The 16622-nt window shown below is 35.8% G+C and overlaps 1 protein-coding gene across 3 annotated transcripts in view; it reads right to left on the bottom strand.

Annotated features, from left to right (window-relative positions):
• Positions 1-12170, bottom strand: part of LOC23687755 (G-protein coupled receptor 39) — a 339479-nt gene extending 327309 nt beyond the window's left edge. For all 3 annotated transcript variants that reach the window (XM_021850745.1, XM_021850747.1, XM_021850746.1), the window contains exons 1-2: positions 12029-12170; positions 4421-4748 (exon numbers count right to left, since the gene is read on the bottom strand). The gene's annotated coding sequence lies outside the window, so the exon portion shown is untranslated. The remainder of the gene's footprint in view (positions 1-4420; positions 4749-12028) is intronic.
• Positions 12171-16622: the final 4452 nt, after the last annotated feature.

Here is a 16622-nt window from a genome sequence, read left to right as displayed (position 1 = left end):
TGACAACATCAATACTTTGTCTGTGCCATCGCTGATTGTTGGTAGGGGAACTTGGGGCAGATTTGTCACCTTGAAGCAAATTGTCCAAAGTTTATCTAATTTACCGAATTAGTATCATGGTGTTAGTTTCTTATCTTTTCACAAACGAAAATAAATGGAAAGAAATTCCAAAAGATTTGTAAAAGTACTGAAAAAGATTTGAAAACGGCCTATGCCTATTTCCCCCTCTGGCAACATTTGCCCCAAACTCCGCTAGGATTCACGTTGTGTGCCGGGGTTGGTTCGCAGATAGCACGTCATAAATTTGAAAGCAACCACCACAATTTCGTGTACGGAATCACCATCCCCCGCCCGGTTCGCTTCATTGATAATAATTTTATTCGTCACGCTCCTCCGCAATGTGCCAAGAGTGTGTTACACAAATTGGTTTATCATCATAGGACCAAATAGTCAAGTCAAGATGGTTCCGAGAAGCAGCTGTTTACACGAAACTGACAATGGGCTATTGATTGGATCGTGCAATTAGCATGAAATTAATTATCCTACCACTGTTGAAGGAGGGCATTGAGATGAGACCATTTATGTAATAATGGCATATTTCATGGGGAGTATCCGGTGAGGATAAAAATTGCAGATATCAGGTTGCAACAAGTTGAACTAATAGGAAATTAGTATTCCTTTGACATATATTATAGATTATTCTCACTTGATTTTTCGTTGGACCCGTTGACGTTACGGTGGTAATCTTTCTTGGAACAAACCTCTTAGAAGATCTCGATTATTTATTACATATGGTTGCTAGCACAAACAAAAGAGAGGGTAAATCTCTGAATTAAAAATTTCCTTCTAAACAAGTGGGATTTAAAACTGTTACTAAACGTGGCAAGAATGGAGGACGTTTCTCCGGAATGCGAACTTTCTTCCAAGGTTGAAATGAATAATAATGATAATTGTATCGAAATGAGCTATAAGTTCGATGCTCTAGACAAATTTTCTGAACACCAAATCGAAGCAGTCTCTAGCCCTCTTTGATTCAAGCGAGGAAGCAAAGAGTGCTGCCTATCGTGGTCAGTTGTTCCGAATTTGGGGGATTTAGGCAGGAGATCTTGAACTCCATTAGGGGAATCAAGGTCTCCTTCCAAATCGCAAAGAAAGGAGAGTGCCGCGTTTTGCCGGAATCTCTTGAAGATCGCGAACTTCTTCTCAAACATCTTGAAGAGAAGAAGCACATTTTTTTACTTATGACGACAAAACTGAACGTTTGTTCAGAGTCGTCTTGAAAGGTCTCTCAAGTGACTATAAATCACCTGAAGAGATCAAAAATTGAATAAATGATTTACTTGAATTGTTCCCAGTCCAAGTAATCATTATGAAAAAAAAAAACAATCTGGCATTGTTCGGAAACGGCTTTCTCAAGAATATTATTGAGTTCACTTCAACAAAACAAACAATTTCACAGACTTATGTTCCATGTCCGTGTGACATGAGAACATTTCCAGAAACCTGGAGGAAATTCCCTGAATCCCACTCAGTGCCGTCGGTGCCAAAAGTGGGGTCATGGTACAAAAAATTGGCGCATGGATGCTAAATGCATGATTTACGGAGGTTCTTCTCACGCTAAGGACGTCTGTCCAGTGAAGGATGATACCTTTAAGTTCATATGCGCGAATATCGGGGGCAATCATAAGTTTTTTTTGGGCTTGCCCTTCGCGTAGGCGAGTCGTCGATGATCGTGCCAGGCAGATGAAAGATAATGTCCGTTACGATAACGGTCGTTTCCGGAATTCGCCTGGTAGAGTATGGAACAACGCTCATTTTTCAATCAACGATCGCTTGATCAAGAATCATAGGGACGATTCAAATATGACGTCCATCGTTTTTCGGGATTTCTAGACCTCCCCCCCCCTTTCCCCTGTGTCACGCTTTTTCCAATACCTAATAGACGCACTGTCACACTTCCATAGACCCCCCACCCTTCCCCAAATGATGAACGTCATTTTTGGATAACCCCATACCCATCAGAAAGATTAAAATCATGCTCATACACAAGCTAATATTAATTCGTCGGGTAGCCGTTCGAATCTTTTAATTTCGAATGTATCTACCCAAGGAAAATCCTTCGCCGAGGTAAAGCAGGTAATTTGTACTCCACCCCTATTCATACTACGAGTACCCATTCTAATTGTATCAAATCATCTCCGCCTCAAAATCCGCCTCTTCGTCTACCGAAAATTCTTAAGGAGAATCATCAGATAATGTATCCACTTCAAGTGATATGTCTGCCTCTGATTTTAATTTTCTAACTCAACAATTGAATCTAATGATTGATGCAATGTTCGAAGCCACCACTATGACTGAAGCAGTCCAAGTTGGTTTAAAAATGTACTTAAATTATTACTGGATTACGTTTTTTTAATGGATTCAATAAATAATAATTTAAATATTTTAAATTGGAATGCTCGTTCTCTGCATGGTAAAGAGGACAAGCCGTTTAATTTTCTTACAGATAATAACGTGCATATAGCAGTTATTACCGAAACCTATTTAAAACCTGGATCCAAACTAAAAAAAGATCCTAACTTTTTTGTTTATCGTAATGATCGACTTGATGGGGCATGTGGGGGAGTTGCAATCATCATTCATAGGCGTATAAATATCAACTGTTTTCATCATTTGAAACTAAAGTTTTTGAAACTTTAGGTGTTTCTGTTGAAACACAGTTTGGTAAATATACTTTCATAGCTGCCTATTTGCCTTTTCAATGCTCTGAACAGCAAGTTAATTTGCTCCAAACTGACTTGCGAAAATTGACAAAAAATAAGTCAAAATTTTTTGTCATTGGTGACTTTAATGCCAAACATCGGCCATGGAATAATTCTCAAAGTAATTCCAACGGCAGAATTTTATTTGATGAGTGCTCTTCAGGATATTTCTCAATTCAATACCCTGATAGCCCCACATGTTTTTCCTCTTCTTGAAATCCATTTACGATTGATTTGGTCTTAACCGACTCTAGTCATCTTTGTAGCCAACTGATTACTCATGCTGATTTTGCTTCTGATCATGTCCCTGTTACATTTCAAATATCCCATGAAGCGATTCTCAATCCTATCAGCTCCACTTTATTATTTTCGAGCCGACTGGAATGTATATGAAACATATATTGACTCTAATCTTGATCTTACCATTTCTTTGCAAACAAAACTTGATATTGATAATGCTCTTCCAAAATGTGAAAATTTGAATCCGTGATTATAGACGATAATCTTAAACCCTTGATCAGCCTTAAAAACGTAAGGAGAAGGCAATTTCAACGCACTCGCGATCCTTCTATGAAAATTATATGGCAGGATTTGCAGAAAGAAATCATGAATCGTTTTGCAGAATTATGGTGAAGATGCATCGAAGCCAAACCTTGAATTTTCAAGAGCACGAATCTGGAGAACCGAACATCCGTTCAGACTGAAAACCTAATCGATTGATCACTAGCTGGTGGTGACCAATCGATTACGTTTTCAGCTCAAATGGATGTTCGGTTCTCCAGATCCGTGCTCTTGAAAACTTGAAGTTTGGCTTCAATTCAATAAGATTTCTCAATTGGACCCTGGCTCTAAACCCTTTTGTAAATTATCTAAAATTTCGAAAAAACCTCAGTAGCCAATACCGGCATTGAAAGAAGAATTTCAATTTATTACTAACTAATTGCGAAAAAGAACTTGCTATGCAGTTTGAAAGCGCGCACAATTTTATTTTGGGACTTACTAGTCCAATTGAAAATCAAGTTACTCAGGACTTCGAAAATATTCTCAATCAAGAGAACGTTTTCGAAAATGCCTGGGAGACTGATTTGGAAGAAGTGAGAACTATTATTAAAAAATTCAAAAATATGAAAGCTCCTGGCGATGATGGAATTTTCTACATCCTCATCAATAAACTTCCAAACAGTAGCTTATCATGTTTGGTATATATATTTAATAAATGTTAGCAGTTACCACCTGACAAATGGAAATATGCCAAGGTTGTACCAGATTCTTAAACCTGATTCCGTAAGAAGCTTTCAGCCATCCTTCAATCAGCTTGCTTTCCTCCAACAGCAAACTTTTTGTAAAAGTTATTTTGAACAGAATGATGGTCCTCAACGAAAATTCAATTTATATCAATGAACAGTTTGGATTCTGATATGGACAATCGACCACTCATCAACTTTTACGTGTAACAAATTTGATTCGCTAAAAACAATCTGAAGTCTACTCTTATGTTCTTGCTCTTCTAGACAAGGTTGTAGGTTGATCAATAATTTCACTAATTTGAATGAGACGCAATTGCGTTTGTATTATTTGTTAAACATTCATTCGCTCTTTTTCATAGGCAGTCCATATTATCTAGAATATTATGTGCTAGTTGTTTAACTGGAACCTACCTTCCGCATAAAAACGATGCTGCAACATCATAACCGTCACGCCAATCCACCGTTGCGGTTAACCTCAATTAATCAAACACTTTTCACTCAATTAGCTCAATTTGGTCGACCACGGCATCACGCCCCGTGCCACGTCACACATGCATTTAGCTTTTTCACAAATCATCTTCGTCACGCTAGCGCAACAATTTCCACACAAAGGCAGTCATTTACTACCTACTTTTTTCTGGCTGATTCCATGCTTCGCACACTCCAAAATCACAAAACTCACGACAGAGCCCCAAGATTACAATCTGCTCCAAGTGATCTTCAGCTAAAATCGCGTTCGCTACACGAAATACACGATGACACGATAAGATAAAACGCCTACGACTCGCAATAAAATTAGAGGGGATATTAATCAACAGGTGAAGACGCGCATCCCCATCCAACACGACACTGATTGGACCTTCACACAATTTGACTGCACGCGTAGAGTGTTCCAAAGAAACTTAAATGTAATAATGTAAAACTCTCATCCCTTAAACGATAAATAGTTGTGTCAGAACGGCAAACTTCATACATCAAAACTCAATCAAAAGCGTCTAGATGTTTCACGTAACGAAAAAAATTTCATAAAAGAAAAATTGTTTGCGTATATTTTCCAATGAGTTGCTCAGATGAGTAAAATAAAGTGATTGGAATAAAGCAGACTTTTTTGTTCCTCGCTTCCCTTTTGAAATTTTTCAAAACACCCACCACCTTCTTCTTCTTCTTCTTGGTATGACGTCCTCACTGGGACAGAGCCTGCTTCTCAGCTTAGTGTTTATTGAGCACTTCCACAATTTTTTAACTGTTTGCCATTTTCGTATTCGTATATCGTGTGGCAGATACGATGCTGCTTCATTTCCGGCTATATGAAAAAACAAACTTGAAAAATCGCAAGTTAGTTACACCCCAAATTGGACCAGTTTGATCTCCAGAAGCTACTCTGTGGATTGGAGTGGAATCCGTCAACTCAAACTCGTTTATTCCCTCTTTAGAGATGATGGTTTCCATTCAAATTCTTACAGTAACTTCTTGGACCTTCGAAAGCTAAACAAATTTTGTAGGATATAACTTACGATTTTTGGAGCCTGATCAACCACCCTAGTACACACGTGCTAGCCTCGTGCACACAGACTTGAATATTTTGTAGCCTTTACGTTTTGTTGCAAATCTTCTAAAGCACTTTATAAAACAGAATCGGACTTCTCTTGTGTAATTCGGTTGCATTGTTCTTAATAAGACGAAGAAAGCAAACCTAGAACGAACAGTCAATGCTCAAAAGAAGGGATTACACCAATTGGTTTAAAAAATATTAAACAAATAACACTAGTACAAATAACTTCTATGAGAATACAATCCGAAAGAAATTTTTCAAATGAAGGCAGAATATTCTATGAAAACAATAAAATACTTAATTTACTTAATACAGTTGGGACCCGATTTTGTCAGCCCCTCGATGAATTATAGGCTGACAAAATGGGGAACCTGATAAAATCGGGACATATTTTTTTGTTCTGTTTTTCAAATTTTGACGAGGTTATATTTGCTCATGAACCACGTTCACTACCTACATAGACTTTTAGGGGGCGAGGGACATGGACGTAGCCAGGTTTTTTTGTTTATCCCCCCTGATAAACAAAAAAACTGGCAAAAAAGACCCGCCCTCACAAATTCATTCTGAAATTTTGCGCCAAAACGATCTTTATACACTGCCTCTGTAGGAACCATGCATAGTAGGATATCCACACAACTTTTTCACAGTAAACAAAGAATGGTCCTGAACGCGTTTTGAGAAACGGGTCCATTTAACATCTTGCTTATTGGAAAAATTCTGAAGATTCGATTCGTATTGATCCAATCTTACTTGATCGCCAATTTTACTTTAGTAAGACAACCGGAATCAATCTGAATCGTAGTTCTACATGACCGTTAAATTATCTAAGATTTTTTTAAGAGAGCGGTATTCCTAAAACAAAAATCATATGACAATTCCTTTTGGTTATTTTTTCTAGAAAAAAAAAAGAAAATGGCATCAGTACTTGCCTCGAAGCTCTTATTGGAATTCCTTCATAGAATACTTAAACTGGAGATTTTTATATAACATTCCCTTAAAGTATTTTGAAATTCATCCAGAAGTGTTTCGAAGATTTTTATTGAATTATTTCATAAGTTTTACAGGCATTTCATCAAGAGTTTGACCTGCACTTGTTGTAAAAAATTTCTTACAGTATGAAAACCAAGAAGTAATATATTTAGAAACTTTCTTTAGTTTAGTTTTTTTTGTGTTCTTAAAGGTATTCATAAATGACATCCTATAAAGTCGTGAATAAATATCTGAAATTATTCCTATATCTATGGGATGATTGAATGCTTGGAAAAGATTTTAGTGTAATTCCTGGTCAAATTAAAGGTGATTCCTGTAAAAATCTCTTAATAATCGTAGCAATTTTGCAAAAAAAGTAGTGAGATTAGAGTAATTTATGAAGGAATCTTTAAGACAGTTTTGAGAGGAATTTTGAAACTATTGAAGGATTTTCTATGAGTCCTAGGCCAAACTCCATTAAGAATACTCTAAGATAGTTTATACACAATGTAATTTTGAAGGGATACTTTCAAGAGCTTATGAAGTTATTCAAGGCAGAATCCTAATTAAACATTAGGAGCAAATTTTAAAGGATTTTTTTGAGATATTACTGTCTTTCTTAAATTACGTCTTAGGAATTCCGGGTGTAGTTTCTGGTCGAGTTCAAGAGGGTATGCATGAAGAAATTTAATCTTGCACGAATACTTTGAAAAATCTCTTCAATGTACTCAGTATGTTTCTGTAACAATTTATAAAATTATTACACGAATAGAATAATTTTTGGAGTAGCATTAAAGTATTAAAAAAATCTCTTAAGGCGAAGATGCATCGAAGCCAAACCCGAATTTTCAAGAGCACCAATCTAGAGAATCTGACAACCGTTCACGCTGAAAATCGATCGATCGATTAGTCTCCACCAGCAAGTGAACAGCGATTTATATTCCCAGCACAAAAGTTGCCTGGTTCTCTAGATTTGTGCTCTTTGAAATTTGGTTTTGGCTTCGATGCATCTTCGCCTTAAGAGAAATTCTTGGAGGAATTAATGAATAAACCTAGTTTCTTTCTCGTTCACTCAGCTTTGTGTTTAGGTTTTTAAATTTTAACCAATTATTGTCAGGTTGATAAGAAACGAAGCACGATTTACTGATACTCAAGATCTTATGAAGTTCGTTTGACGACTACTCGGCTGTGCATATATCTATTGTGGGCTGTTGATAAAACCTTCAAACAATTTCTGGCAAGATGCTTTTAAAAAGCCTGATTGTTTGGTAGACTCTATAAGTATTATAACATAATCTATCATGACGTAACTATTGTATACATAAGAATGCTGGAGACAATATTTTAAGAATTCAAACACAAGATTAATTCACATAGTAAAATTGTTCTATTGTACAAGAAATTTGGGGACACATTGCCAATGCCCCCTCTGACTACGCCCATACATGCATGACATCGAACATCATCATCATTAATGTAAACGTGGTACAACAAAGACAATTTGTGTTTGTATTTAAAATAGGCTAACAAAATCGGGTAAAAAGCTGACTATATCGGGGATAGACAAAATCGGGGGCTGACAAAATCGGGTCAGTACTGTACTACGTATACCACTGGTGTGTCTCAAGTACAACATGAGTGAATAAAGAAAAATTGAACAAAATAAAAACTGAAGCGAGCTATCTATCGCAAAGCTGACAAAGGACTACAAGACAGTATTCAAGGAATCTAGACTTAACATGAGATAAGGAACGCAAACACTCAACTTTGGGTGAATTAAGGCCAGGATTTGAAACGTCTTCTTGGGAATGAATTTCTGGGAAAGTCCCATTTTGGGGATTGGGATTCTAGGGAACGTCATTCTGGGGAATGTCGTTCTGGGGTTTGACTATCTGGGAAATGTCCTACAACTATTTTTTTTTTGAAATACGAGTCTGAAAGATGTTTTGATATTCTAGTTATGGGGTGACCCATTTCGCATAAAGACGTTTTGCATAAGGACATTTCGCATATGGACGTTTCGCATAATGCATTCCCATACAAGAACAGGTAGAATTTCAAAGAAGGCTTATAATTCACATTATGCCAAACGTCCTTATGCGAAATGTCCTACGCCCCTAGTAATGATTATTTCACTAGAAGTAAGCATCTTCGGGTTATTTCAAGTGTGAAACAAAAAATAATTCAATTAATAATAAAATAGGTCATGATTAATGAATCAAACGCGATATTCTATTAGGAAGTGGGAAATGAGATCCAATTTCGCGAAAACGTTCTGGTTGGAGAATCGAGATTGAATAGTAAACATTACCCTATTTATGATTTCATCATTATTTTCTACATTTGACTTGAAAAAACTAGAAAATAGCTACTTCTAGAATATTCATCATTATAACCTTTATGGATCCTTGAGGGATCCCTAGCGGTGTCTATCTATGGAGGACTCCCGATAGGAATTTCTGGAAGAATCCCTGGTGGAATCCAAAAAAGAATCGTTGGAAGAATCCCTGGATGAATGCCTGAATGAATCTCAGGAGGAATCTGTAGAATAATCCCTAAAGGAATCCCGCAAAGAATTCCTGGAGATATTCCTACAGGAATCGCTGGAGGAGTCCTTGAAAGAATCCCCAGAGGAATCCCTGGAGGAATTGTTGAAGGAATCCCAGAAAGAATCCCTGGCATAATCCCTGGGGGAATCCCTGGAAGAATACCTGAAAGGATCTCTGGAGGAATCCCTGGAGTAATCCTTGGAGAACTCCGGATGAATTGCTGGAGGAATCGCTAGAGAAAATCCTGAAGTTATCCCTGCAGGTCAGCTCAGGATGATATAGATCCAATGCACTTTTCAACTTTGGAAGCATTATTTCATTAGAGGCAACAATAATAGGAGGTCCGTGCCATTCATACTAACGTATCAATTATATTATCCTTTTGCATGTATTTTCCTGCATTGGAATAAATGAACCAATATACTGCCCATAACTGCAAAATTGTAACATTCGACAAAAGTAGGGATGAGTAAATGTAATACATAGCATTTATAGTAGCTATTTTGAGGCCACCTGTTCTAGATGAATGTCGCTTCAGATTATAATTTTATCATAACGTCGATCTTACCGGATTGATTCCAACGTAAGTGCTCTAAGAATTGAGCCGTTCCGAGTAAGATTTACTGTGAAATGCGATGGAAAAAAAAAGTTAAATTGCGTGTGCCCCCTTTGAAAGCGTTATATTTCTAGTTATTTTGCATTTACTAAAAGAAAGCGCCAGGTGAAGGATAAAACATATTCAATATTTCTTGGTTTGCTTGGGCAATAATTGTGCTTCAAATCATATTTATTTAGTTTAATTATCGTACCATAGCATCTTCGAATTCATGGAGATAATTTGATTTGAAAACATTGAAATTGTGGCAACCGGAGTGCAATTAATATGGCGCAACCATAATTGTTAGATTATCATCGACAAATGTTGTTTTGTCATCATAAATACACTAATAAGTGCACACTATTATGATTCGGCATTTGTGGATGTAAAATTACCTAAATAAATGCTGATTGATAATGATTCAGTTTTTTTTTCGCTTTTATGGTAACTAAGCTGCATTCAACAAAGTTTGACTGTTTGGGCGTGTTGTTTTGAAGAATATTGCAAAAACGATGAAAACGGTTATCAGTTTTGCATTTTCTTATTAGGAATAAGTTTTCCTTAATAATAATGTAATATAAGCACAGAGAACAGACGTTCATTTTTTCTCGTCAGCGTGTGTAAAGCATTGTACTGGTCATTTCAAAGTATGTCGTTATGCTCCTGTTACGCGGCGCTGTCGTCAAATTGAGAACGCCGCTTTTTACACTTTGGCGCTAGTGTCGATAACAAAAATTGCCACTTGTCGCTAGCGTTGATTTGTGTGCTAATGCATTTTGATATTCACTAGTGACATCGTGTTGTCGAAACGAGTTTGTATGTCGGGTTGTCTGCGTTGGCGGCACTGATGTTTGATTCGAACCTTTACACATGGTTCAGAAGAAATTTTGTTCGAGCCTCCATGTCTGTTCTCTGTGGTGTCGGTATATTGCTAGACGCGATTCCAGTGCAAAAGATGTATTCTTTATAGTCAAAACTGCATATCATTTATCAAAATCCGGGTTGATAGTATCTTGGATTGCATCGTTTTGTACGTAAGTTATTTCTGCACCAATAATAGTTCATCACCTCATATGAAACTTTGTAATCCGTCTAGCCGTCTAGTGTTTTTTGTTCCTCCATCAGTAAACTTTTTAAAAATATAATTTTGAATGGAATGATGATCCATATACTTTTTTGCCAATTAACATTCCGCCATGGACATTCAACCACTCACAAATTTTTACATGTATAAAATTGGATCAATTCACAAATCTAAAGTATATTTCACTGGTCTTGCTCTTCTAGATATGGAAAAAGGATTCGACAACAGTGTTTGGCACTACGAATGTAAAATTCAAAAACTTTGTGTTTCCAGAATATATTGTTAGAATAATCCATAGTTATCTGTCAATTTGTACAATTCAGGTAAGTTTGAAAGATATCTTGTAAGAGCTGATGTTCCTCAAGGCAGCATTTTAAAATTACTATTATACAAAATTTTCATATTTGATTCACATGAGTTACCGCAGGGATGTCATTTTTTTTTTGTTTGCGGATAACACAGGCCTGTCCGCCAAAGGACGAAGTCTCCATGTCATGTGTAGTAGGTTGCAAAAAAAAATGGATATTTTTTCTTCATACTTGCAAAAATATAAGATTTCTTCTAATGTTTCCAAAACTGAAATGTTCCCACATAAACCAAAAGCTCATTACTTTTTAAGCCATCAAGTAGACATGTTGTCACGATGAGAAGGGTTCCAATGAATTGGTTAGATGAAGTTTAGTATCTAGGGCTCATGCTAGATGAAAATTTAACTTTCAAAAATTACGTCCACCGATCCATAAACTTATTCATTCAAAATCGTTACGTGCAACTTCTACACATTTGTCATTCCGTTGTGGTGTATGAAGCATTTACTCCTGACACTCTAATCTTCCATTCAAGCAGTGACCAAGTTAACTTTCAGACACTTTTATTTTCTTTGGCACACCCTACACACGGTTTTCCTTTTCACGAATCGCCTCTTTTCAGCACTCGTCGTTTAACACGCTGCTTAAATCCATTATGCTCGTTTCACCTGACGAGTGCCCTCCTCTTCAGATGCTTTTCTTTTTTTTTGCAGTCCAGACAAACAGGCTGTTATTCGCCTCCCGCTGTTTCCGTGTCACGTATCACCAAGTGGGGGAGCACACTTCAGCCAATTTCACTATCGGCTGCCCGACACAAGTGGGGATAGATATTCGTTAATCTGCTTCACAAACGAAACCAATCCATTCGCCACTCGAGACGAAAGCTTTCCGCGGATTCGTTAACAGCGTGTCATCAATCCCACAAATCCACCTACGGTGTTCTTCTTCAACCGCCTCACCGGATCAAAGTTCAATTATCGGCACGAAATCTTAATAATCCTTGTCTCACATCACTCCTTCTTGGACTTAGGAGGAAAACCGAAAGCCAACGGCACCCCGGATAGGACTCAGCGAACCAGCAACCGAACCGACCGGTTCAAGCATTCGATGATAACTGAGCTGCAGCAGAAGTGATCTTGAAATTATTCTGCGGGTCGCTGTTCGCCTTCCGCCTTCTGCCTCCAGTCCCGCCCGGCAGCCGCCCACCCACTCACGACCCGACTCCCGACTCGGTGTGCTCCAGTTTTATCACGGGAGGGTCAGAATCAGCGATGCCAGATCTGCGGGTGTTTCCGTGAGGACCTTTTCTCTTATTAGAAAAAAGTTACACAAAATCGGGCTCTTCTGCACCAACGCATCTGTGTGTGATTTTCGAACATGCTGAAATTTTTTTTTTTTTGCAAATTTTTGCCGCATTATTTATGGCAATGAAGATCAAGGGCTTATTCTTAAGACAAAGTTTTGATTTTCTGTTAATAAGTGGATACAGACATTTTATATATTTGTTGCATTTGGGTTCTGAAGTGTAAATTTTTATCTAGCATGTGCCCTAGATACTAGATACTTCCTTCTAAATTTCCCTCGGCGTTTCCTTCAGAATATCCCTCGAATCCCTTCTTTGGAATTTCTTTTGAAATTTATATGGAATTTCCTTTGCAATCGGAATTTCTAAGGATTTCGAACTTTCCTTCTGAATTTCTTTCGGATTTTTTTTATTTCCTTCGACATTTTCTTTGAAATTTATTTCAGACTACGGAATTTCTTGTGGATTTTGTTATTGGGAATTTTCATTGAACATACTTTTAAAATTTTATTTGAGATTTTCTTCGGAATTCCCTTCCGCATTTCTATCGCAATCTCTTTTGGAATTGCCTTTTGAATTGCTTTCGGATTTTACCTTGAAATTTCCTTCGGAATTTCTTTTGCTTTTATAACTTCCTTCGAAACTTCCTGCTGAATTTCCCTTCCTTCAGAACTACCTTTGAAATTTCCTATGAAACTACCATCAGAATTTCCTTTGGTGTTTCCTTTAGAATTTCATTCGAAATTTCTTTGGAATTTCTATTAAAATTCGTTTGGAATTTCCTTCAGAATTTACTTCAATGTCTCCATTTCCATCGGAATTCCTTAGGAATTTTTATTGGAATTACCTTCGGAATTTTGCACGGAATTTCCTTTGGTTTTTTTAATTATATATTTTTTTTGATTATAGAGACTTAACCGTTCTACGGCATTCGTCTCTTGAGTAGTTCTATTTCACTTTAGAATTTGCTTCGGATTTCCCTCCGGTATTTCCATCGGAGTTTCCTTTGGAACATCCTTCAACATTTCCATCGAAATTTACTTTGGATCTTCCGTCGGAATTTCTTCTGGGATTTTCTTCGGTATTTTCTCTGGATTTTGCTGCGGCATTTCCATCTGAATTTCCTTGCTAACTTCAATCGTTATTTCCTCAAGAATTTCCTTTGCAATTTCCTTCGGAATCAGATGCTCCATTGGAACTTCCATGATTTCCTTCGGAATTCGGATCTTTTATGTTATTCACTTTGGATTTCCATTGGAATTTTCTTCGAAATTTTCTTTGGAACTTGCATCGGAAATTCTTTGAGAATTTTCTTTTAAATTTTCTTTTAAAGTTTTTTTTTTGGATATTCCTTTGGATTAGAAAATTCTTTGAAGCCTTCATCGGATCTCCCATGTTTTCTTTCGGAATTTTCTTTGGATTTCCTTTTGGAAATTTCATTGGATTTTTTTTTCGAAATTACCTTACGAATTTCCTTCGGAGTTTCTCGAAGCAACTTTCTTCGGAAAGGTTCATCTAGGAGTTTCCTTCTGGAGAAATTCCAAAAAGAACGGTTGAAAAAAATTTCTGTGGTTTCTAGGAAAATCTTTGAAGGATTTCCTGGGAAAAATTCCTGTGGAAATCCTAGAGGAGCATTTACTGAGTAATTGTTGGTGGATTGTTGGAGGAATGGTGACAAATTTGTGAAGGAACTTCAAGTGAAATGCAATGAGTGGATTTCCCGAAAAAATCATGAAATAATTTCAGAAAAAAATCCTGAATTTGAAGGAACTTGCTAGAGGAACTTCCTGCAAAGACTCACTGGAAAAGCTTCTGAAAGAAATTTGAAATAAAACTTCAATTCAATTCGAAATAAATTCGAATAGAAATTCCAAAGGAAGTTTTGAAAGAAAATTTAAAAGCAATACCAAAGAAAACTCTAGAAGAAATAAAAAAAAACACAAAATAAAATTTTCAAGGAAAATACAAATGATATTCGGAAGGCATTCCAAAGGAAAATCCGAAACGAATTTCGAAGGAAATTTCAAAACAAATTCAGGAGGAAGTTTCGAAGGAAATTTCAAAGGAAATTTCGCAGGAAATTTCAAAGAAAATTTTGAAGGAAATCCCGAAGGAAGTTTCAATGGAATTGTCGAAGGAAATTCCAAAGGAAATTCCAAAGGAAATTTCAAAGGAAATTTCGAAGGAAATTTCAAAGAAATTTTCGAAGGAAATTCCAAAGGAAATTCCGAAGGAAGTTTCAAAGAAATATTCAAAGGAAATTTTGAAGGAAATTTCGTAGCAATTTTAAAGGAAGTTTTGAAGAAAATTCTAAAGGATATACAGAAGGAAGTTTCGAAGGAAGTATCGAAGGAAATTTCGAAAGAAACTTCGAAGAAAATTTTGAATGAAATTTCAAAGGAAATTTAGAAGGAATTTTCGAAGGAAACTTGGAAGAAAATTTTGAAGGAAATTTTAGAAATTTCGAAGGAATTTTTGAAGGAAATTTCAAAGGAAATTTCGAAGGAATTTTTGAAGGAAATTTTGAAGGAAATTTCAAAGGAAATTTCAAAGGAAATTTCAAAGGAAATTTCGAAGGAATTTTTTAAGGAAATTTTGAAGGAAGTTTCGAAGGAAATTTCGAAGGGAACTTCGAAGAAAATTTTAAATGAAATATCAAAGGAAATTTAGAAGGAATTTTCGAAGGAAACTTGGAAGAAAATTTTGAAGGAAATTTCAAAGGAATTTTTGAAGAAAATTTTGAAGGAAAATTCGAAGGAAATTTCAAAAGAAATTCAGAAGGAAGTTAACAAGGAAAATTCGAAGGAAACTTCGAAGGAAATTTTGAAGAAAATTTTGAAGGAAATTTTGAAGGAAATTTCGAAGGATATACAGAAGGAAATTTCAAAAGAAACTTCAAAGAAAATTTTTAAGGAAATTTCAAAGGAAATTTCGAAGGAAATTTTGAAGGAAATTTCAAAAGAAATACAGAAGGAAGTTTCGAAAAAAATGTTCGAAGGATATAAAATTTCGAAGGAAGCTTTATAGGCAATTTCGAAGGAAATTTTGAAGGAAATTCCAAAGGAAATTTTGAAGGGAATTCCAAGGGAAATACAGAAATTCCAAAGGAAATACTAAATTCTATGAAAATTTCGAAGAAAATTTTGAAGGCAATTTCGAAGGAAATTCCAGTGGAAATTTCGAAGGAAATTCCGAAGGAAGTTTCGAAGGAATTGTCGAATGAAATTTCAAAGAAAATTAAGAAGGAAATTTCGAAGGAATTTTTGAAGAAATTTCGAAGGAAACTTCGAAGGCATTTTGAAGGAAATTTTGAAGGAAATTTCGACGGAAATTTTGAAGGAAATTCCAAAGTAAAAACAGAAGGAAGTTTCAAAGGAAATATCAAAGGAAATTTCGTAGAAAATTTTGAAGGAAGTTTCAAAGGAAATGCAGAAGGAAGTTTCGAAGGAAATTTTGAATAAAACTTGGAAGTAAATTTTGAAGGAACTTGCGAAAGAAATTTCGAAGGAAATTTTAAAGCAAATTTCAAAGGAAATTCAGAAGGAAGTTTCAAAGAAAATTTCGAAGGAAACTTGGAAGAAAATTTTGAAGGAAATTTCAAAGGAAATTTCGAAGGAACTTTTCAAGGAAATTTCGAAGGAAGTTTCGAAGGAAATTTCGAAGGAAACTTCGAAGAAAATTTTGAATGAAATTTCAAAGGAAATTTAGAAGGAATTTTCGAAGGAAACTTGGAAGAAAATTTTAAAGGAAATTTTAAAGGAAGTTTCGAAGGAATTGTCGAATGAAATTTCAAAGGAAATTTAGAAGGAATTTTCGAAGGAAACTTGGAAGAAAATTTTGAAGGAAATTTCAAAGGAAATTTCGAAGCAATTTTTGAAGGAAATTTCGAAGGAAACTTCGAAGGCATTTTGAAGGAAATTTTGAAGGAAATTTCGACGGAAATTTTGAAGGAAATTCCAAAGAAAAAACAGAAGGAAGTTTCAAAGGAAATATCAAAGGAAATTTCGTAGAAAATTTTGAAGGAAGTTTCAAAGGTAATATAGAAGGAAGTTTCGAATAAAACTTTGAAGTAAATTTTGAAGGAAATTGCGAAGGAAATTTCGAAGGAAATTTTATAGGAAATTTCAAAGGAAATTCAGAAGGAAGTTTCAAAGAAAATTTTGAAGGAAACTTGAAAGAAAATTTTGAAAGAAATTTCAAAGGGAATTTCGAAGGAAATTTGGCAGGAAATTTCGAAGAAAATTTTGAAG

The sequence above is a fragment of the Aedes aegypti genome, chromosome 3 (assembly GCF_002204515.2).
Source record: "Aedes aegypti strain LVP_AGWG chromosome 3, AaegL5.0 Primary Assembly, whole genome shotgun sequence".
In the NCBI taxonomy this organism is placed as follows: Eukaryota; Metazoa; Arthropoda; class Insecta; order Diptera; family Culicidae; genus Aedes; species Aedes aegypti.
This window is presented reverse-complemented; position numbering and strand designations above follow the sequence as displayed.